Here is a 19,725-nt window from a genome sequence, read left to right on the forward strand (position 1 = left end):
CTCAATCATGTGAATTTCCAGGGAAATTTATGAAAATAGGTGTTTCTGTAGTGGAAAAAGATATATATTAGAATTCCCACAGAGAAAATGACTTTAGTGTAAATTCATATTATCAAACAACAGAGAATCCATGTGGGATATAGCCTATGACTATTTACAGGGCTAATGTTTCTTAAGTGGTAGTGAAGTAAGCAAAGTTGTTGGTTTATGGTTTGCAAGCATTTGATTTCAAGCAGATGAATCTGTTTCTTTTCCTTAGTGTTTAAACAGTGGTGAGAATTTTCAGCATGTAACTGTGTAATGCTCCAAACCAAAGGGCTACCAAGGTACATACAACCTTTTCAACTGCAGCACATCCAATTAACATGTATCTTGAAATTTGCTTTTCTTCTGTCTCTGGAGCTACACATCCACCTTTTCCCTCCCCATCAAAATATTTCAAAATGACTTTTTAAAGTAATTGAATAACTTTTAAAATTACAAGTATGATCCAGTTCTCAAAACCTTGTGTCCCGTTCTGTTCCTACACGTCTTCTTAGGCTCTACTTCTGACTATAGGAAGAATTTCAACAAGTGATAGCAGATCAGGATTTGCAAAGTAAGTAGGTCACTCAGTGAATATGAGTCACTAGTCATCTCTGGAAGTAATTGCAGAAATGGTGGATTACCCAGGGCATTGATACTAGAAACAATATATTACGTAGCTATGTCCTGAGTAGGTCATTACAAAGATCTATTACTAATTATTTTTTACTAAATTACTTCATAATGCAAATCCTCCTTTATCATTGGCATTTTCCTGTCTTGAGATGTATACGTAAGAACACACATCTCACAAAATTTCTAGTCCATGTTACTACTGTAATATTTAATTTTAACTTTGTAAGTACCTTAGGATGCTTGGATAAAAATTGCTCTAGTGTATAAAGCTATGTGCGTGGAAATAAGATCAATACCAAGAAGTTGTTGTATATACATTCATAACTTCTGTGAATTCACTTCTCATAGTAAGCTACAAGAACGCAACAGAAATAACTATTTTCTAGCTCCTTGGGGTTTTTGGGTTTTGTTTTGGTGGTTTTTTTAATCTAGATGCTGGTTTTAAACTGACTTAAGTAAATTTCAATTGAGTAGGCTTACATGCACCTTGTAGGGGAGATTTAATCAGTCTGTTATAAATTTACTTTTAATAGGCAAAGTAAAAGATGGTTTAGTGTTGGAATCTAATTATTTGTATATAAATGGATCTTGTATAGAGAGGCAGTGGAACAGTATGGTTTTGAGAATATCTGAGAGCTGTGCTTCAAAACTGAGAGAAGGGTACTGCATTTGAAGTAATTATTGCTTTTTTAAATGGAGAAACAGAATTTGTGAGGAAAACATATAAGAAGATGAAAACTATAATTTGAAAATATGAATAAATAACCATTTTAAACCAAAAGTGAAGGAAGAGTTTAGGACTAAAATGTGAAAAAAAAAGGTTCATGAGAGAGGATACCTGTATCTATATATTGGTATTTCAGTTATGAGGCTAAAGACTTTTTTAGATGATTTTCCAAAATAACCAGGCAAGCTCACATTTCCACATTTATAATAAGTGTCCCAACTCTTTGAAAGTACTGTCATCATTAGCCTAATTCTAAGACAAAGCGCTCTGTATTTGCTCATATTTCTGATATAAACCCAGATTCAAGGGAATTCAAGTGATTCAAGATGGTGACTTTCATCTCTAACCCCCTTACTGGCTGAGGTGTCAGGTTGGAGATGCGTTTTTCCTTCCCCGGAACACGAAGCTGTAGCTGAAGAAAAGGAGCATAACCTTCCAGGGACTGCAATGTATCCTGGTGGAGGCACAGTAAAACCACAGCTTGCTTCATGTCTGAGCATAGGTGCATATGCACTGCTCATCTGCTAGCTAAGACTGATGAGGAAGGTGTCCTTATGGACAGATTTTTATATTAGCTGTTTTATGGGATGGGTCCTAATACTAAAACTCAGTGGGAAGATGGAGAACATTTGGTGTGAACATTATACAAGTGTTTATGACCACACAGTCAACATATTTGATCTAGAGCGCAAGACATTAATTTTCTTTCTAACCTCTGGAATTGAATAACTAGGTCTTGCTCAGCCTAAGTGTTTTGTAGGTTTAAAATCTAGGTTCACCTAGGTGAACCCAGGTCTTTGTGTCCACAGGTACGTTTAACAATATGATTTAGACTTTGTTAAAAGCTGCTGTGGCATGTGCAACTAGCCAAGATGGAATCTGATAGTCCTGCCAACTAGGAGCAATTTCCTGGCAAATTAGATACACCAACGGCATCTTGTAGGCTTAGAGGCTGCAAGGGGATTAAAAGCACTGGTGGCTGTGGTGTTTTTACCAGCACAATGGAAATTACAGGCTCAGAGCCTTTACTATGTCCTTCCCGTAACTACAAGATCAAGTTCAGAGGTTTTGAACTTATGTAAGAAGTTTCCCAGGCCAGAAACTCATCTGCTCTTACCATCTTTAAACAAAACTGTAACTATTTCTCATTGATCATAACTGGCCTCACTGCATTGTCTTTGATAAATAACTGTTTTTGGTGAACTTTTATGGAATCTCATCCTCTCATCTTCCTGGGAATTATGCTTCACTCTGTTAAAACACGTTTTTTTTTAAGTTGGTACTTTTGTCACAAGGATTCACAGAGGCATGAACGTCTGCTGCTGAAAGGAGACGGGAACCTTTCTGAGTTTATTGTCACTGAAAAGGAGGCTTACCATTCCCAACTGTCCTTCCCATCTTCCCTTCTTTGTGGCTAAGTTCAACTTATCCACAAATTAAAAATCATGTCCCCTTAAATGCCAGTCTTAGGTACAAGTGACTCACTGACTCCAGTATCTGAATTGATTGATAATTTCTTGTCAGCAATTTATACTTCCTACAACCATGGAGTTTTTCTGTTTAAATATACCATCTTTGGTACACATATAATGAAATACACTTTGCTGGGAGTTTTTCAGTATAATATAGTTTGGGATGAAGGCGTTATCAGACATTTTCTCATGCTGACATCAATAGGAATTTGTATTCTGTGTAGATTTTAAGAAAAACAGCCTACTGCGGTATGCTATGCTGCAACAACTATACCTCAGGATCAAGGATACAAGGGAATAATTTCTTTTTCCTCTCTTGCATTGAGCCTGGTAATCAATGGGAAGCAAAGAAGAATCAATATTAATTGATCAGTTAGGTTTTTGAATAATTGGCATTCACTCCAGTCGCTCGACAAAACAACAACTGGTTTTAGGGTTTACCCTTTTCCAGCTCTTTTTTCCGTGTTCTTCTAGTGGCTGCTGTGAGGCATGAGATGCCCCCAGGGTATGTGGCTCAGCTCCCCACACACAGCCCTGGTGCTACAAATGGAAATCAAACAGGTGAGAATGCTGCAATGCAGCAAGAGGGCAAGTTTTTGGAGTGCTCTGACCTGTGCGGGGCAGTGGTCAGGCTCTCCTTCAGGTGATGTAGGTTTTCTTCCTTGAGGAGACATTGATGGCCTTTTGTGCTCCATAAACCTGTCCTCAGGCTTCTGGGGATGGTTGTGAACATGGATGCATCTGTCCCATTCCTGGCCTCTGTCTGCCTATAATTGCCATTAAGATGTTCGTTCAGCGTTGAATTGGGTACAATTACTGGTATATTTTCTCAAATAATATCTCTTGTTAGGTGACCTCTACTACCACAGCTAATCAGGATGAATCTGGATCTTCTGAGGCTGCGTTTTGGACTCTTTGGCTGTCAGTCCTGCATGCTTTCCGTATATGTGTCTGTGTGGTTGCCCCTAGTGTTATGGGACCACCAGGTGGGACTTCTAAAATGATCTTCATAAGATCTTTTTACCAGCTGTCCTTCATTTCTCTCCTTTGATTTTTCAACTCTGAAATAAGTTAGAAAACCTGTGCTATACAGAAGTAGTGTGACATAAAAACATTACAGATTGTGGGGTGCTCAAGATTGTCTGTGTCTCTGATTTACTGCTGTGTTGTGGAAAGTGGTTCTTACTTGAATTTCTGATATCATGTCTGAATTTATGTTGTTTGGTACTTACTGTGCATGTCATTTTTTTATTCTGTAAATATGACAAAAGCATTTTGATCACCTAACCTAAGTGCTTAATCAAACTCTATTATCCTGCTAACCATAAACTAGCTAACAGAAAGTTACCGTCTCAAAATAATAGTAACTATGGATCAGCCTTAAATAAAGAAAGTAATGGCCTTTTTCTTGGATATGACAGAAACTCCCATTTTCTAGAACAAAAATATTTTCATACTTTGCTATTAAGTTTCATTGTAGTTTTGTCTAATTTTATGTAAAGTATACTGATTTATTAGAAAGCTCACTCCATGGTAAACTGATAATTGGATGCTGTTGAAAGAATGAGTTTCATTGATCTAGTCAATGACCACAGACATTACCGAAGTAAACCTCTTAACAGTGCTGGGGTGTATTTTGGCCACAATCAATTTTTGTGAATCTTCCCTTCTAGTATTTTGTTTTATTTGACACTATCTGCATTGATCTAAACCTGGAGCAGATTTAATGTGTAAAATTTATCTTGACAGAAAGTTTCATTACTTTTCAGTCAACACAAACTTCTCATTCTTTACTATAGATTAAAAATCTGCTGTGACAATCTGTGCAGGCTACCTGTTGCATCAGTATGCATGTGCCATAGATGGAAAAAAGATTGTATTTGGAGACCTGGGCTTCAAATAAATGAGACATTGCACTTGCTGATATTGAACAGATTGTTTTGCAATATCTTGTGTGAGGAAAACGCCAAATATAAAGACTCCTCTTCTTGCTGCTGTTGTTTTAATTTAATTCTTGATTGTTTTAACAGAGGTTGATTCTTCCCTCCCCTGCCAGCACATGCGTGGCTTGATGCGAATACATCCATTTTAGCATTAACTCCATGAATTCATTTACAGGACAAATCCAAAGGCAAGAGATGACACATAGGAAGACGGGAACATAAGAAAAACCTTTCTTATATTTCCAAATTTGTTTGACTGTTAATACTATAAGGTGGATCATCAGAATATTTTAACTGTGGTTAATACCTAGAAATCTGAGTAGAGAATTGTAATTTAATTTTAGTCTAAAAGATCATTAATACTAATGCTGTTTTTAAAACAAGACAAATCTGTGTGCTTCAGATGAAATGGTTGTTTACATCACCTCCAAGGAGGTGCCCTCAGTGTAGAAGCATTCGATTTGCTGGTGAGCTCAGAGTTTTATGCACATCATATTTGAAATATTGTTGTGATGAACTAGATACACTTTCTGAGTTCCTTGATTTTATTTATGTTGCATAATTCAGTAAGTGAATTATTAAGAAGTAATAAGGGGTGAATGAGGCTTAGTCACATCCTGATAGAGATCAGGTTCAAATTTTTTATTCAAATGCACACTATGTAGTTTGTGTTTGTTTCACTTCTAGTGGTAGCTGCTTCTCATCTCATGACTCCTGACTGGTGTAAAAGTATGTTTGTTGGCAAATATTCTCATTTGAATGAAATTTATTCCTGGAAAAAAAAAATCAATTGTCTTTGGGAATTATATAAACCTCTTTTTTATGAAATGCAAATTCAGAAATATCTTTGATTAGGCAGGCAGTGCTGTATCTTTCTATTTTTAAGGTACCAGAGATATGAAACATTTCCAGGGTAGAAGTTCCAGGATTAAGGTAAATGCACAATAATTTAACAACATGAAAATTTTAAATGTCTTTCTTAGGTAGTGTGAATTACAACTACTTCTGGAGAGAATTGCTGCCATCTTATTCTTCCTGGTTAATGGGCTGACTCTGAAGGTGAACAGCAGGTTGGTATGCTTGGGTTTTGTTTTTTTCCAAACCAAACCAAATTCTTTAGAGAACCTAAAGCCCTTTAAAGAGAGACTTGAATATCTCAATGCAAGTGAGAATGACTTTGACCAGTGCTGAAAATCTGTGTGAGAAGCTGCATTACATGGCTGGGAGGTTTCACAGGAGGGGAAAAATCCAGCCCTTCCTGAAGAACAACAGTATTTTGCATAAGCTGGATCCCTCTGAATCTCTTTTGGACCTTTATGGGACTCATCTATCTGAGCAGAGTAGTTAGAGTTGCTGAGATGCCAACTCTGTATCCCTAACCCTGCCTACATTGGCACAAAATGAGACACATATACTTCTCCATGCTTGGCAATGGTGAAAGCAAACTTCTGAGAAAACCTAAAATATTTATAGGATTTTAAGTTCTTTTTCGGTGTAAAGGGCAACTGAAAGTGAGCAGAGGAAAGCAGTGCTCTAACTTTCTTACATTTCAAAAGCAAAATTAGTAGAAAGGTCATTTTGTGTTGTTCTAGGTATCTATAGAAAGGAGATAATCAAAGGAGGTACACGTACCCATTCAGTGGGGGTGGATTTGATAGTGGAGAAGTTAATTTCCCAGGTGACCAAAGGGAGATAGCATAGTTTTATCTTTTTCAGAAAATTAAGCATAAATTATCTGGTTCAATAACTCTCACTAACTACATTTAGATAAACATTACATGTGTTTATTAAGTTGTTTATTTGTTATAATAATACCAGTGATCTAATAAAGATAAGAATTTAGATGAAAGTCAACAAGCTTCCCATTATGCAGCTGGCTCATTTCAAGCACTGAGAATAAATTAAATGATAAAACCCACTCTCTTGTTTGATTAAGAGACAAAAATTAGTCTTTGTGGAAATGTTACAAATTGTAAGAAGCAGCTTTCATTCTCTGTACAAAGAGATAGACATGTATGTGCAGTGAATGGTCTAACATTTCATTGCACTGCTGTGTTATCTTTAAAGAAAGAGAGGACTGAAAAGGGCACATGTTTCACTAACAGGACTGTAAATGGCTTAAAATGAAAGAAACACAATTCCGTCACTTTTGGGGCGGAATACTAGATAGAATGGCTGCAGTGTTATACAGGGTAACAATTTATCTTACTGTAGCAAGATATCTGAAATTTCACACAGTGGAAATGGGAGAATTTTCCACTCTGCTTTTGAATTCTGTATAGAATAAATATCTGTTCATTATCTTGTATCTGTATGCACACACAGTGAACTCTGAAGCTTGACTGTCAGAGAGGAAGAGGTTAGTCTGTGTCTGTTAAACAGTGAAGTCCTCTAAGTGCTTTTATGTTCTTAAAAGCTCAATCTACCCTTGTATATGCAATCTGCAGCGTGGTGTATCATCAAAAGAAAAGCTACTGAGTTTGTGCATGCATGTGTAGTAATTGATTTTTTCCAAGGTACTTGCCTGTGTGCAGTATTGCATATTTTGAGGGTAAGATCAAATCATAGTGTTAAAGAATAAGCCACTGCAAATATGGTAGTGAAAACAGGTGGCAATCAGATTTGGAATGCAGAAATCTTAAACCAGTGCCCCTTATGGGAGACTATGATAAATTTTGGTGATAGCAAGGTCTGGGAAAACAATTGTACCAGAAAAGAGAAAGGCCCAGGTGCCTTTTTGTCTTAAATTGTGTGGTAGCTCTCAAGAGTGAAACAGTGGCCTCACCAGGAAGTGGTCTTTTCAGAGTCTTGACATAATTCAGTTGCCTACTGCATCTCTGTCAAAATTACTCACTGTGATACATCTACTAGAATGCAAACAGTGAGCATACTCCATAAAGATTTGACAGTGTATAAAAATATAGGAAAAAAAATGCATTGAGCAAATGACATTTGAGAAGAAGCTGAGAGGGAGCTGGGGAGACATTTACATCAGCACTGTTTGCTCTTCGAGGCAGGAATTCACTTTACACTTGTGTTTGGAGAGGATCAGTAGCAGTGGGGTCTCTATCCTTGGCTAAGGCTTTTCTAAGCTGTAGCAATACAAATACCAGAAAAGAAAGATGACTCCATCAGAAGAAAAAATTAATGAGGTTAAAGCTTAGCAAATATCTAAACCATAGGATATCTGATTATAAGAATAGAGATTCTGTCAAAGTCATGCCCTCAGATGGAGAAAGAAGTAAACCAACAAATCAAAAGATAGTGCATTTTCAGGTACAAGGCCAGTCATGTGATGAGTCTGTGACTGTCAGGGACGGAGAACGAATGTGCTGACTGAACTGTGACAGGCAGTTTGGATGTCTAGTGATGTGATTTGACATCTTCTTTGTGAATTTTGGTAGTGTAGATGCCTTTGATCAAAGTATATGGCCCTCCCATGCAACTTCAAAAGCAGTAGCGATTGTCCCAGCTAAAATTTGGTTACTCTTGCAGCAAGGGAATGCTTGCTATGGAAACACAGCCAAGTGTTATCCATCTCGCTACCAAACAAGTATCCTTGCCTGAGGAGAAGTGACAGATGGCTTACCATGCGTAACCCTGTAATTCACAACCTGCTTTATGTGTATCTCCTGGCTATTGCTTTCTTCTCTTCCTCATTTCCATTTCCATTCCCACTCCCACCATTTCTTGGGCCTTTGCCATCATCCTCCCACTCTCTCCCCATTTCTAAATTGTTACCTCTCTCACAGCCCTGTTGCTGCTCCCCTCCTGCACTTTTCTTGTAGGCACAAGCTGAACTGCAGGGCCAGGGGGGATGTCTGCCAGCGGGGAAAGCCACTCTGGTGCTGCTCCTCTTTATCCACATTATTGTTAGTGTTACATATCGTTACAAATCTCAGCTACTGGAAGGTGCTCTTATAGCCTTTCATGGTTTGAGGTATGAAAGTTTTTCACCTCAAAATATTATTTTGTTTAAATGATAAGAGAAAGAGAATGTGTAAAATGTTTACTTTGTTTACACTGGACTCTCCCTGGCGAGTTTCACTCAGTTCCTTAGTGATGATTTATTTTGTTTGTTGCAACGCAAAACTTACCTGGCTGCATGTGCACTGTCAGAGTGTTTGTGTACATTCTGGAGGAGGAATCAGCTTTGGATAAACACAGAATCCTCCTGAACCTATATCCAAATATTAAAATTCATGAAGTTCAGTAAAACTTGCTAAAATCTTCCAGCATTTAGTTGCAGTGGAGGTTAGAAGCACTGAAGATGAAACACCAGAAAATGAATAATGCATTGCTCCTGGAGTGACAGGAAGAAGGAAGTATGATCTCTCCATTCCTTCTTGAACCTTCCGGCCTAAGGGATATAGACCATAAAGGTCATACAGAGTTCAAAGCAGATATGTCCGAACTGGATTTCTTGAGATCAAATTGCATTCAAATGTGTGCAATTCCCTCTTGGAGTGCTTTGCACCTGCTTTCCTTAATTTCTTCAGTGACTGTTCCTCATTGTGATTGTCACCTCTGCTTGCTTGTGAATGGCCAGGGTAGTGTGTGTTCCTGGACACGGATAGCGCTACATTTCAATGGGTGCTGGCAGTGGCTTGGAAATTTTGCCGCTCAGTTCAGTGGCAAATGTGAAATTTGGAGGGAGCTGTGGCCCACTGCCATACACAGACTCTAAAGACAAGGGGTGTTGCAAAAGGACACTTGTTCTGCGCAGAGGCTCAGACTGTAAAATAGGTTTAAAAGAAAGTGCAGCTCCACTTTTACTTTCTGCTCCCATTGTGACACACATTGAGTGGAAACCTTTGGTCTTTTGAAAGCCTTCTGATTTCCTTTCTCCTTAAATAGCCCTGCATGGAAATAGAAACAGATTGTCTCTATTACACAGGCTGGGAGACCTGTGCAAGTTTCCCTTAAACTACAAAATGTTTTAATTTTATGAACTGAAGGAATGCTGTATTTGAAGACTTCAAGGTTTCAGGTCACTCTAAAGAGTAGGTGTCAATAATCAAAGTTTAAACTAAGATTTGAACCAAAACCCTGCACCAGGTTTTAGCTTTGAATAAAAGCAGATGTTGCCCAAAACTTGCCCAACATGTAGTAGGCTTTATATCTACCTTTCAGTCAAATATTTTACCAGTAGTAACCTAGAAACATAAACAGATATGCAAATGGAAAATGTTGGTAATGATTTAAGGACACATACAATTACAATATAAATGGGGATGGTGAGGGGTAAAAAGCTCTCATGGTTTATATGACTCTAGTTGCCAGATTGTGACATTCTTTTGATTTTTAGATGAGGTCTGCAGATCTGGCAGAATTGGTCAAAACCTGTAAGGTTTCTTAACTATTTAAATCTGGATAAATCCGAATCTTAATAAAATGAAACCAATCTTAAAAAAACCAAACAAAACAACAAAAACAAACAAACAAAACCCCAAACAACGGTGGTGTAAGTAACTAGTTTTCATTTCAACTCTTTGTAACTTTTCTTCTCCAGGAAAAACTTGATTTTATTTAAGTCATGAAGTTTAAATCTGTTGCTAAATAGAGAAAATAGTTTTTATGATATTTGTGAGGATTTTGGGGTGGGGTGGTTCATTTGCTTGGCTAATCATGAGGATGAATTACTTACAGATTTAGGAACCATCCCTGGGAAAAAGTTTAGGCTAACACTGCAGAGGAGATACATTTTGGAAGAAAAATTCTCTTAGCTTTGCTGTGTGAAAAGATCTACTGATTCAGTTGGACTATTCATAAGATTTTCTTACTGAGGAGTAAGACTTTCTAAATTGCCTGAAATGACTTTAAAATGTAACATGTAAAGGGTGGGAGAGAAAGACAGAGTAACAAAGTACAGTGTGACTTGTAGAAAAGAAGCAGCATATTACGGAGCTAAGTGAGACTAAGAAGGATAGGGAAAGTCAGCCTGTGGCTTGAAGTAAGGGACAAGAAGGAAATGCTACTGAAGAATAAGATGAGAAGTAGCATTTGAAAAGAAAGAATTAAAGAACATGAAGTGCTGATGGCATAGAGGCACCACTTTCTGAATGCTTTTTGCCAGAAAAGCACTGTTTTGTTTTTCAGAAGATCGTGGTTTATGATCAGTCGGTGGCACCACAAGACATAGTAACGCAGAAAGCAGTATAAAAAAATGTATTGCATCCAGTTTGCATAACTTGTTCTTGTTGAATTTTGATTCAAGGGATACTACTCATTCTGGTAGCTAGGTGCCATGAAGTAGGGTCTGGCTATAAAGGACCTGGGTTCTCCAGGGCGAAGCAGGGGCTGTCACCATCAGGAAAATTTCAGGAACAATTCATGGAAGATTTATTCTTGATAATAAAAATCCAGAGTTGTGCATCAGCTATTTTGAAAAGGGCTGTACCTCAGGTTGTGTATTTTCAATGGGAATTGGGGATTAGCAGCATTTAGTGCCACTGTAGAGACAGACATCTATATCACATCTTGTAAAATCACTAGCCACTCTTTGATAAAGAAAAAGATATAAAATATGACTGCTGGTGTTTTTCTGAGATTAAATAATGATTTATTTTCAACTTTATTTTCAGTATTTGGCTCTAATACTTATCATACCCAACATTGCCATAATAATGTGCTTCCTGGGTCATTCTTTTCTGCAACTTGGTCAGTGTGAACTGGCAAGAACTTTTAATGTATGTAAATGAAGAGATCAAATGTTTCTTTCTCAGTAAATGTTTTATCATAGTGGGCTTCCTTGTAAAATAATTTTTATATGCCATTTTAACTACAAAAGATCTTCATGTTTGCCATCAGTTTTTAAACTAAAATAGTTCTAAAGCATTAGATACTCTGTCAGATAGCAATAAGTTTTTGTGTTTTTAAAAAAAATTAAAAAAAGAATATCAATGTAAATTATAAATATATATTTAAGCAGTAATAAAGGAAAGAATTTCAGCTGTACCTCTTATTAACTCTTTAACAAATGAATTCTTACACAGTTTGTCAAAAGTGATGCTATACCAGGAACTGTTTATTGAAATATATTGCATAAAAATAATCCTCCTCTTTGAACAGCAGAAAGGATTCATCTCCAGAAATGTTTGCCAGGACTGTGCATTTGTTGAAATTTGTCACAGAAGAGATCAATAAGTGGGCGCTGCTTGAAAAGTAAATCACCTGGGGAGAGCCAGCGAATTGTCATTGTAGTGGAAGTATCTCAGTAGAAAGAGGTATCTGTCCCTGTTCATTAGAAAGGAAAATGAAGAGGGACGGAGGGAATGAGGAGGGTGGATTGACTAATATAAAGAATAACTGTGGGGGGTTAACTCTTCCTGTTTGTGCTGTCAGCACTCGTGCTTTGAGTTAATTGACGTCTTTGGGGACCCCAGAAGGAGGCAACAAATTGTCCTCTCGTTGTACAAAATTCACTGACTTGACAAAGTGGTCTGTTCAAATGCGGAGGCAGAACATTAAAAGAAACTAAAAAAGATATCTGCATTTGTAGCAAATACACTGCATTAGAATTTGAGGAAATGTTGAGACCAGTGAAAGGTAAAATTTGCTCATATTATTCAGAGGAATTATGTATGAATATTGCAAAGAAAAACAGAACAAACTCAGTCAATAAACAACCACTGAGACCCTCTACTCAAAACCTATTTAAAAACAACAAGGCTTGTTCCGTTAATTTTAATGGACTTTCAATGAGGATCTAAATTGGCAGGAGAGGGGAAGACTTCTTTCATATCATGAATGAAGATATTCCATTCTGGGTAGTACATGCAGCAGACCCAAGAAACTTGCTAAATTGTCCCTTTTACTTGTTGCTATATTTTGTTATCACTAGGGAAAGATGGAGCAGTGTGCATAGGAGGAAAGGAGTGGGAATCATGCCTATGAAACCTAATGGAATTTAACTCATAGAAAGTAGAAGGGATTATCAATTTTATCTGGATTTTTAAGTAATTTAATTTTTAAAATGTTTGATATTCGTAACTTCTTTGGAGTTTGTGTGTGAAACTGCAGATACAATAAAATATTTTATGGCTGCTGGGCAAAGGTTCCACTAGTCCTATATAAATTTAGAGTTTGGTGAAATATAGCCTGTGGAGAGCAGGAAATCTCAAAGACGTGCAACTTTACAGTTGTAAAACTGTGATAACAAAGGCTAATCAATGGAACTAATTCTCGGGGTCTCCAGGCATTGAACCAAATGTGATGTTGATTTCCTGAACTTGAACAATGTCACAGAAAGAATACTGTTCTTCTGCAGTAACTTTTTAAATCATGACTCTGCCCTTGTGTTTCAGACATTTGTTTTACTATACCTTTCCCAGCTTCTTCAACATGTGAGTCAAGGCCCTGACTGAGTTTCATTCACTACACAGCCCTGCAAGTTACCTTCACACTCTGTACGATGAGAAAAGAGGAGTTTACTGTAATGTGATTGTACTTGAATACCTCCAAGATGTTTATGGAAAATAATGCCTTAAGATGATTTATGATGACTAAAGCCCATGGTCCAGCAGGTCTCTCCTAGTTCCTGCGGTCTTTAAACCTAGACTGTGATTCAGGCACTCTATGCTGCCTGTTCCAGAATCTGCTAAGTTTTAAGTGTTTGGTTTTTAATAGATTTGTTACGGAAAGCATGTCAACAGCAAACTGTTCTTCTGCTTGTGGCTGTAACAAGAATTCCACATGGACATTCATTTTTGAATGCTATTTTGTTGAGCACTTAATGAACAGCTAGCTATTCTCTGCCTTAATTATTTTGTCATTAGTTAAGAATTTCTAATGAAACTATAAGGAGTACTCCTTTTATTTTACATTTGACAACTTGAAGCCTTTCAGAGAATCAGACACACAAGTGTTGTCTGGAAAATGGAGAGCAAATTTGGTTTTCTTTTTTTTTTTATCTCCTCATACACATCCAGAGTAAAAGAAGCAGATAGCCTGTGTGGTTTTTGTGTTACTGACACAGCCTGAGAATAAAGCTTTTGCATGAATTCACCTTGCAAAAGTCACTACAAAAGAAAGTGTGTGTGTGTATAGACTATTGGAGACAAGGACTTTATCAGAGTACTGCTGATATGTCTGCTGATAAATTGATATTGCATTTCTTGCTACCACTTTCTCTTAAGAGCCATAATAGACATGTACAATCGCTAGGGAATAAAAACATCAGATAAACAGTTCTTAGTATCTATCTTAAATCTCTCTCTAATTGACCGAATACATTTCAGTACTAGTTTAATTAGATGTCTGTCCAAAGAGGATCAAACATCCATTCAAAGCCTCAAGTGGTTAAAATAGATCTAGAGGTTGGCAACCTGGAAATGTTCCTATTCACACAAAGTGATATGAGGTGCTGTCTGGTTTATGTTTGCCTTTTCCAAAAATGCTTCCCTCTGGCAAGCAGCTGCTATGTTCTCTCCCTTTCTGTTGTTGCCAGTGCCACGTTACATGTAAAGACAGGTACTACTGAGGTCTTTGCTCTACCAGTTCAGAAAACACTAACTACTATTTGCTGCACTATTCAACATTTTGAGTCCTCTGGGATGCCTACAATGGTAGAGGAAGAGAGATAGGAATGCTTAGGTGAAGCAAAGTTGATATAAAATGAGCAAAACCTGTTCTTGATGGATCATAGCTGGCACAGTGGAAAAAATGAATAAGGCATGAGGTTCTGGTGACAGAAGTTTCACGAAATAAGACTGAGACCATGGTAAGGTACAAGGAAAATAATTCTAGGCCTTGTCTTATGCTATCTACCTTCCTGCACTGCTATCAGAGGATGCTTTACTGTAGGGCTTGTTAGGTTGTCCCAAGTTTGTCAGCGTTTTCACAAGCTTTGCTCCAAGACAAATAGCTCAATAAGCAAGCAGAAAATAAAGAATACAAGCAACTAGATGTCTGTCTTTACCCTTCAGATGATGAACCATGTTGTCCTGAAAGTTTACTTTGCAATCCTGATTACCAATTGCATGTATTTGAATGGTCATCTGTGAGTCCATTATGCATGCTCTGCTTAGTATTCTTCTAGATGTCTTTGTAAAACCATTATCCTGTAACATTCTAGTGTGTTTCCTTCCAGTAGTCCATTAAGTGACATGACTGACATCTGTCACATGTGATTTGTTCTCTTTTCTTTGAAAACATACTTATGTCTTGCTCTATAAACTCCCTTCAATTAAACAACTCACATCAAAGTTATTTTAAAAGGGAATTCATCTCTCCTACACAAGGATAAGACTGATTATTAATGCAACCAACAATGAGAGTTTTGTCATATCTGGAGGCCGTTTGACCCATGAGCAATCATGGTCTTGCTGAAGCTGATGATTTTGGAATGAGTAGAAATGCCAAACTATTTTGCGAAGTAAACTGTTTTACACAGAAGAAGTTGTATGAGGTTCACACCAGTCACAAAAGTGCATGAGCTGCAATAGAGGAATAGTCTCTCGGGCAAGTTTACTGCTGCTCCCTTCCCTTAACAAGGAATGTGCACCGCACAAAATTGTGATTTATGGGACAGTCAAATCTACATTTTATTTTCTTCTCTGAAACAGTGAGAAGGGTTTTGATGGGACTGATTGAACCTGCAGGGGCTGTGAATTTTATTGGTGGAACTTCGCATAGAACTGAAATAGAAAGCCAAGATAAGCTCAAGAAATAGGAATGGTATTGCATGTGGGGAAATACAGAGCTCTGAGAAGGGAAATAGTCTGAAGAAATGAAGCTGCAAGAGTGGTGAGGGAGAGTTTGCCTATTGGAGAGCAAAATGCCTGTGTTCCAGCAGCTGAATGTGCTTCTGCTTAAGCTGACAAGAAGTGTTGTTAAATGGCAACAGATGCCAACCACCCGTTGTATCTGTTTAGCACCCAGCTAACTCCTCTTTTGGGATACAAAAAAGAATAGGTGTTCATAGTTTTTTTAATACCTCTGTGGCACCCCTGTCTTTTTGTCCAAATATTAATTGCCATATATATTTTGTATAACTGCATGTTGTGTCAAGGCCTGTGACCTTGCTGTTCTCCAGTTTGCTGAATTTGTCACTTTGTCCTTACTCAGACAAAAATGTATCAAAGAATCAAGATGCACTCGTCTGAAAAAGCTCTTACTTAATTTTTTCTTCAACTTGTTTCCAACCCTATGTTTCCTATCCAGTCCCTGCCAACTGATGTATACCATGACACCAATGATGACTGATGAGCTACAAAGACATGCTATGAACTTGAAGACTTCTATAATAAAAATTCATTGGGATGAAAGGAATAGGTCACACATCTGTCACATAAAATTCCAGCCTTTAATTCTGTGTCGCTCCTTGATATACCACTGGTGGGCCTGAATTCTCATTTTTAGTGGGACTGTCTAGGAGACTGGATAACACTTCTGAGCCTACCAGCCAGAAAGGGACAGTTCAGTGTGGCAATAATATGTGTGAGCACATGAAATAACAAGAACTGTCTCTCAAAAAAATATAGTTTGGTGACTCTGTCTCTGATAGGAATAATTTGTTAGCAAGCTTGCTTACTGTATTTTTTTAAAGATTAGATTAATATTAAGATAATGAAATATACATACTTTCTGGATCTGGAGACAAGCACTGAAGATGATTTAAAGGACAGTGTTTAATAAAATTTAATGCAATTACTGTAATTCTTAAAAAAACCCCAACCAACATCCCAAATAGGAGTGGGGGAAATCTTTTGTGGAGTGTTTTTTTTTTGTATACACACCAGTTGCATGGCTGCAGCATGGTTTTAACAGACATCTCAGTGGTGGCATCCAACTGGCAAACCAAAATACCAGTCTTCAGGGTGCTAGAGCTCTATTTTAAAACCTCTGCTTTTTCTCACCACAAGAACAGAAAGCCATTTTTTTTCCTCCGCTGTCTTAGAACTGTTGCAGCTGTTTTAAAGGAGAACATGAGTTTTCTGTAAAAAATGCAGCTATGTGGGCTGAACAGTAAGGCACTGAGTCTACTGCAATCTCTAATTCTGACTTTAGATACAGAGACTCATTGGGACACCTCCTCTACACAGTGACAAGCCACAGTCTTGAGGACTTCAAGCAACTCTGTGCTCAGCCTGTTGCAAAAAGGGCAAGAACACCAGCATTCTCAGGAGCTGAGGTAAGTATGCCCAGCATGTTCCCTGGGATTCAAAGAGTGAATGGAATACTCTGCTTCTCTGAGACTATTATTCATAACACATTATTCATACTACCTCAGTAGCACGGCAATCCTGTACCACTTAAAAGTGGTGTGTGCTTCAAGGCTGTCTGTTGGGTCACAGATTTTATCAACAGTACATCTAGTAAGCAGATTGCAGCTAAGATGTGTATCCCTTTGAGGTACAGAGTATTTCTCGTGTGGTGAGTCTGGTACTGTGGTCCCTGTGACCTACAACCAGTCATCCATTAAATCTAATTTATATTAGATTAAATCAGGCCCTGTGGTCTACCTGAGCATTAATTCGGTGCCAAAATTTCTGAAAGATTTTTATTCTTCAATAATAGTTTGTCTGTCACAAAAGCTGATTCAAAATGGTGTAGCTGTCTTGCAGGATCAACCCAGAGGAATTTGATTACATTCAGCATCATGTGTAGTCCTTCTTCTAGGAACTATCAGGATTCACCAGAAGTTTAACTTTCAGCATAAAAAGGGGTAAATTCTAAGTGATATCCCTGGTGATTAACTAAGGAAACAGAAACAATGTATATAAGTAGTGAAATCCAATGGACACCTACTGTAAAAACTGGCTGTTTGCATGATAAATAGTTGAATGTATATGAATAGCAGTAATTGCAGATTAATAGGTCTATCATAAGACTTTCAAAAAGAAGGAGATATTCTAACTACTAATTTTAAAAAATAAAATAAGTTCTAATAAGGACAATTCACATCTTGAAAGGTGATTTAGACTGAAGAGAGAAAGAAAACAACTTTTGAGTGAATATTTACTTCGTTGAAACTAAAAAATAATGCTGTCTTTAGTATCAATACAAATATTTAGCAAGTTCCTAAGAACACAGTCCTTGAAGTTGCTAACTGCTTCCAGCTGTCATTGATTTCAGTGGGACTGCAGGATACTCAGAAGAAAAAATTGATTTAATATGTTTTAAAAACAAAGTATGTCCTGGGGAGACTTTTCTGTTGTGCTCAGCCCAGTGATACAGAAGCATAAACCAAGACCTGGCAATGGTGTAAGAGGAAGAGGATTAAATCATGTGGCTGGTGGGCAGTGCCTGCAGGGGCTGGAAATCCAGCATGTTAGCTTTCTGTAAGGAAAGTCTACATGAAGAATTCTTGTTCTAGTTATGTTCTAAGCTAAATGACTATCCAGATTTTAAAAGTCACTCAGAGAATGCAAATATTGTATCCGATATGTTGTTCTTTCAATATGTGCCTCTGAACAGTTACTATAACTTTTCATACCAGCAACAAACATATATTAGTTACTGTGGAAATTAGTAATCCCACAGTATTAATATTGGTTTAAATGTTTCATAAATAGTAAGTAGTGAAGTTTTTATAGAAGTTCACATGAAAGCAGGCTTGCAGTTGTTAAAATGCATTTAAATGAACTCCTAATTCTACATCAAAGCTTGGCCTGATGGAGAGCAGTAATGCTGAGGGAACAATGACAAACCTCCCAAACCAAGGGAATGGAGATGGTTTCATAACTCAGCTACCCGGGCTGTTCAGCCAATCAGTACCATTTAAAAAAAATCAGCATATGTCCCACCCAAAGCTTCCTAAAGAATTGCAGAGGGAATCCCCAATACTGTTGGAGCAGCAAATAAACACATCCCTTCCTTCATAGGCAAAGAAAAGCACATAAAAGGAAAACCAGAGAAAATAAAGTCAATAAATAAGAGTTGGGGATTCTGGTCAGGAGCATGAGGATCTCCCACTGAAGTCTTCACCAGTCTTGTGCAAGAAAATAAGGCTCTAAACTGCTTTCTAAATATAATTACCACAAGGTTAGGTGAGACCTTCAAAAGTGATTGATGAGTTTAAATTGCTTAATCCTTAAATATCAAAATTCCTTAAAGTGTTTTGATTTCAGTAGAATAAGAACATGTTAAAACTGTAAATTAATGTTTATTTCATATTATATTTTGTATTAATTATTAAAACAATTTAGAAATTATCAGATGAAAATTGAGTACGTGTGTACAAATGATTTTGTAACAAGCTGTAAGCTATGAAAATATTGCCCATCTTAGAGTTTAAAGCTACACTTATATCTGCTCTTCCTGAATTGACCAAAACCAAGAGCTGCAGAGGCAGGTGGGACTTCCTATGACAGTTGGGACTGACAAGGATGGTCCCCAGTACAGGAAAATATGCATCAGAGTTTGGGCTGGCATTCCTTTCCACTCTTACTTCTTGGTATAATAGTACAGCATATTCCTGAGTGCAAATAAATGGCATGAATAATCAAAACCATTCTTTAGAGTACAGACTGACTGATAGAAACTGCACAAGAAAGGTTTACCCAGCACACTGGTTGCTTGTTGGTTTGTTAGAGAATCTTTCTGGGTAAATCTCATTTGCAGGTTTTGAGCCTTCAAAGATTAGTTCACTTCTTTCAAAATTTTTGGAAAAAATACATCCATCAGACTTGGTTAATGGTTATTCAGCTTCTCCAGTTGATCTATCATTTTTATTTCTTCCATATGTGCATAGATGAAAGTGTCTTGCATTTTCCTCCATATTTCCTGGTGTTTCTCCAACATTCTCATTAGATAAAGTGCAATTTAAGAAAATCATCAGGCTCTTTTCAATTAATTCTCCTTATCTGGTTTGTGCTTGGGCAAATAATGCTCATTTTCTGGTGATCAGCTGGTACTTGAGATATACCAAATAGTTTCTTACTATTTTACTGACATGCTAGTTGCTTTATTCTTCACATTT

This window comes from Corapipo altera, unplaced genomic scaffold, assembly GCF_003945725.1.
Source record: "Corapipo altera isolate COAL_440 unplaced genomic scaffold, ASM394572v1 44, whole genome shotgun sequence".
NCBI lineage: Eukaryota > Metazoa > Chordata > Aves > Passeriformes > Pipridae > Corapipo > Corapipo altera.